The following is a 4363-nucleotide window of genomic DNA, read 5'->3' on the forward strand; positions in this document are numbered from 1 at the left end:
TACTATCTCAGGGAAATAAGATCTTCAATCTTCAGTCTGCTTCCTTGCTACCTCAAGAAGATAAGACTACAATCTCCAACCTGCTCTCTTGCTACTTTAGAGAGATAAGGCTGGCGGCTAAAATCTGCTCCCCTGCTACCTCGAGAAGATAAGATTCGCTATCTTCGATATGCTCTACTGTTATCTTAAGGAGATAAGATCTGTGAATTCACCAATGTTGCTACACCGTCTTCTAGGAACATGATCTGTAGAATCAGTTTCATGTATCTATGCTTATGCCAAATAATTAGGATACTATGATCGAAATGAATCAAATGCTCCTAACTAGATGTGTTATGAATGATATATGAATGCAGAAATGAAAATGATCCTTTTTAAATGCTTAAGGTGTCATTGCTCGTTATTCACCAGGGCATTATCACTAATGTACTATGCTGCCATCTTGTTCGGTTGGTATTTTGATAGAGTACCCAAAGAAACAATCACATTCTACTCAACAAGTTTACCCCACTGTAATTTTAAAGTCCCTTCTATTATTCTTTCCGAAACAAAAAGCTTATACCTCCCATTATAACTTATGGGTGTAAGATCTGAATTTTTCCATCAATTCTGTCTATTACACCATTCCCTGAGTGTCATAACCAAATGTGTATGCAAAAATATCATTTTCCTTTTCTCGAGAATGACTCCCTCTTATACTGACTACCTTTTTTTTCGAAATTGTATCACCGACGCCATATCTTGTCCTTTTGTTTAACTGTCATTTGGGACAAAGATCTAAAGAGATAGTTCTCAATTTAAACCCCCTACTCAGATTTTTCCTTGAGCTTGGTGAATTCTAAACAACAGTCCTGTTTCAGGTTCTTGTACTATTTAGAAAGCCCTAGAGTAATATATGAAACTTTTGCTGTGAAAATATTATTAGTTCATTAATAATTATTTCAATGCAACATACTTGTATCAAATCAAAGCAATGGATAGGAATGGAATTGAATTAGAACATTGCTCAAAATATATTACCAAAGATGAAAGTAGGAATCAATTGGGACTGCATATCTTGAAAAAAAACATTTCAAAGATAGCCAATTTATTATGAACAAGATAAAGACTAGGTACCACCGATATCGCGACCTGAGTTTTGCTATACAAACTTCTTGAAGACCAATTTAAACTTAACATGTGTTTAGGAGATCAGAAGTACTTTATCAATGCCTCAAGATGTAGCATTCCTCTTCCTTTGTTAATTCAGGTATAGTAAGATCATCGGCTTTCCCTTCTGAAATCAAAATTTGAGCCGCCCTTTTCGAGTTTTCAACTCAAATCCCCTTTGGTCTCAAGATGCCCTTTGCGGGTTTTCACCTTGGCCTCTCCTCTTTATTTTTTATTTTTATTTTTTATTAGGTCTCAAAGCGCCCTTTACAGGTTTTCACCTTGGCTCCCCCTTTTTTTTAGAAGGTCTCAAAGTGCCTTTTGCGGGTTTTCACTTTGGCCTCTTTCCCTCTTTAAGTGTAATATTTATTGACCGAATCCAAATTCATAGGATTGGGCAGGTTCTTCCCATCCATTTCAGCTAGAATTAATGCTCCCCCGGAGAAAGATTTTTTCACCACATAAGGCCCCTCCCAATTCAGCATCCATTTTCCTCTGAAATCTTTTTGTATAGGAAGGATATTTTTTAAAATCAGATCCCCTCATGAAATTCTCTTGGGCAAACCATTTTGTCATAAGCTCGCATCATTCGTTTTTGATACATCTGACCATGCTGTATAGCCCTCAGTCTTTTTTCCTCAATTAAATTCAACTGATCATATCGAGACTGTATCCATTCTGCTTCCTCTAGCCTAAGTTCTGACAAAACTCTAAGGGAAGTTATCTCTATTTCGATGGATAAAACTGACTCCATTCCATAGACCAATGAGAAAGGTGTTGCCCCAGTGGAAGTTCTGACGGATGTTCGATAAGCATAGAGAGCAAATGATAACTTCTCATGCCAATCTCTATAGGTTTCGGTCATTTTTCCCACAATCTTCTTGATATTTTTATTGGCTGCCTCCATTGCCCCATTCATTTTTGGGCGATATGGCAATGAGTTGTGGTGTCTGATCTTGAACTGACTGTAGACCTCTGCTATCATAATGCTGTTCAAATTTAATGCATTGTCAGATATGATCCTCTCAGGCATTCTATATCGACATACTATTTCCTTCTTTAAAAATCTACTAACTACCGATTTAGTCACATTGGCATGTGAAGCAGCCTCCACCCACTTGGTGAAATAGTCAATGACCACAAAAATAAACCGATTCCCATTTGAAGCCTTCGGCGAGATTGGCCCTATGACATCCATGCCCCATATGGAGAAAGGCCATGGGGAAGTCATAACATGCAAAGGCGAAGGAGGTACATGAATTTTATCGCCATAAATTTGACATTTATGACACTTCCTGGCATAATTGATGCAGTCTCCTTCCACGGTAGACCAGTAATATCCAAATCTCATAATTTGTCTAGCCATTGTGAAACCATTAGCATGTGTTCCACAAACACCCTCGTGAACTTCTTCTAAGATTTTATTAGCTTCAACAACGCCTACACATCTCAATAGCATTTGATCCTTTCTTCTCTTGTACAGGATCTCCCCATCCAACACATAATCACAGGCTAGCCTTCTCAATGTCCTTTTGTCATTCTTCGTTGCTTGGTCAGGATACTCACGATTTCTCACATATCACAATAATTGATTAAGCCAAAAATTAGTATCTAACTGATTAAATAATGTCCTTATGTCTAAGATTTAAAAAAGATTTTGAAATACGGTTTCTTTTAAAACATTTGAATAACTTAAATTAGACGTTAAAAAACTCTTATTTCGAGGGAATACAATATCACATCCAGCACATTAGGACATGATCTTTTTAACCCTCAAAACCACGATCAATTCTTGATTTCCAAAAGCTCATACATTTGAAAATTACCAAAAAGATATTCGAGTGTTTGGTCCAACGAAAAACCGAAACCCAATACGTTAGGGCACGATTTCTCGAATTTCCAAACATAGAACATTGCCTTGTTTTGAAGTTTTAGAAAACACGGATGAAATTTTAAAGGGATATTTGATTATTTGGACAAACGGAAAATCAAAACCCAGTACATTAGGGCACGATTTCCCAAATTTCCAAACATCAAACATTGCATTTGTTTTGTGAAATTTTCAAATAAACAATTATAAAGCCAGCTCAAAATGCATTAGTTGATTTACTTGAAATAAAAACGAGACGACCAATATCAATCAAAACATTGAAATTTGAATCACGATGCAATAATGTAGAAAAAATCAAAGTTACAAACATGGAACAATATACATAGATGAAATATTATACAAGTGAACAAAAAAGAACAAATTAACATACGCATAATAGCAATGAGCTCACATCCAAGAAACAAATTAGAATAAAATGTAACAACTTTCGAACATAGATGAACAAAAATTGAAATAATAATACAATAGACTAATAAACAATATGAAACAATAATACGTGAAATAATATGAAAACTAAAACAACACATAACATACACAACAATATGGAAACAATTTGAAAACTATTAAATATATGAAAATTTACAAATGAACAACATATGATAGGGTTTGAAATGATTACATATATATATATATATATATATATATATAAACTAATAGAATATAAATGAGTATTAAAATAAATATTATGAAAGAAGAAGTTTGGAGTAAATAATGTACAAAATATTTTAAAAACGAAACATCTATTTAAAGTTGATGGTATACATATAATGGAAAAAAAACAATTCAAATAATATATAAAAAGATAATAATATATAAAAGGATTTTAAATAATGAAGATATATAATAAAATATTTTTAAGGAATGAACTATATACATAATAGATTTGAAAAGAAATAGATATACCTAAATAGATTTAAAAAAATATATATATATATATATATATACATAAAAAACAAAATGAGATTGATAATGTACATAGAATAAAGCTAATTTTAATATAAACTATATATATAATGTAAAGGTAATTTAAACTATATATATAAACAGCACCCAGGCGCGGACAAAATTGGAATGGCGTGCAAACTTCAGGGAAAAAATTGAAAGAAACAAAATAGGATTAAATTAAAGGTGGTGCAAATGGGAGGGACTAGCGCGCAAATTACCGATTTAAGGTGAAAATGAGCAGATCCAGCCTATGGATCAGTCAACGCGCGGGTTTTTCTTCCCCCCCTTAATTGCGCTGCTTTAAAATTTAATATAACTTTTATTAGAGATATATATTTTAAAAGCTTACAAATCCACTTTTTTAAGGAAAAACCCTCA

The sequence above is a fragment of the Gossypium arboreum genome, chromosome 2 (assembly GCF_025698485.1).
Source record: "Gossypium arboreum isolate Shixiya-1 chromosome 2, ASM2569848v2, whole genome shotgun sequence".
NCBI classification, from domain to species: Eukaryota; Viridiplantae; Streptophyta; class Magnoliopsida; order Malvales; family Malvaceae; genus Gossypium; species Gossypium arboreum.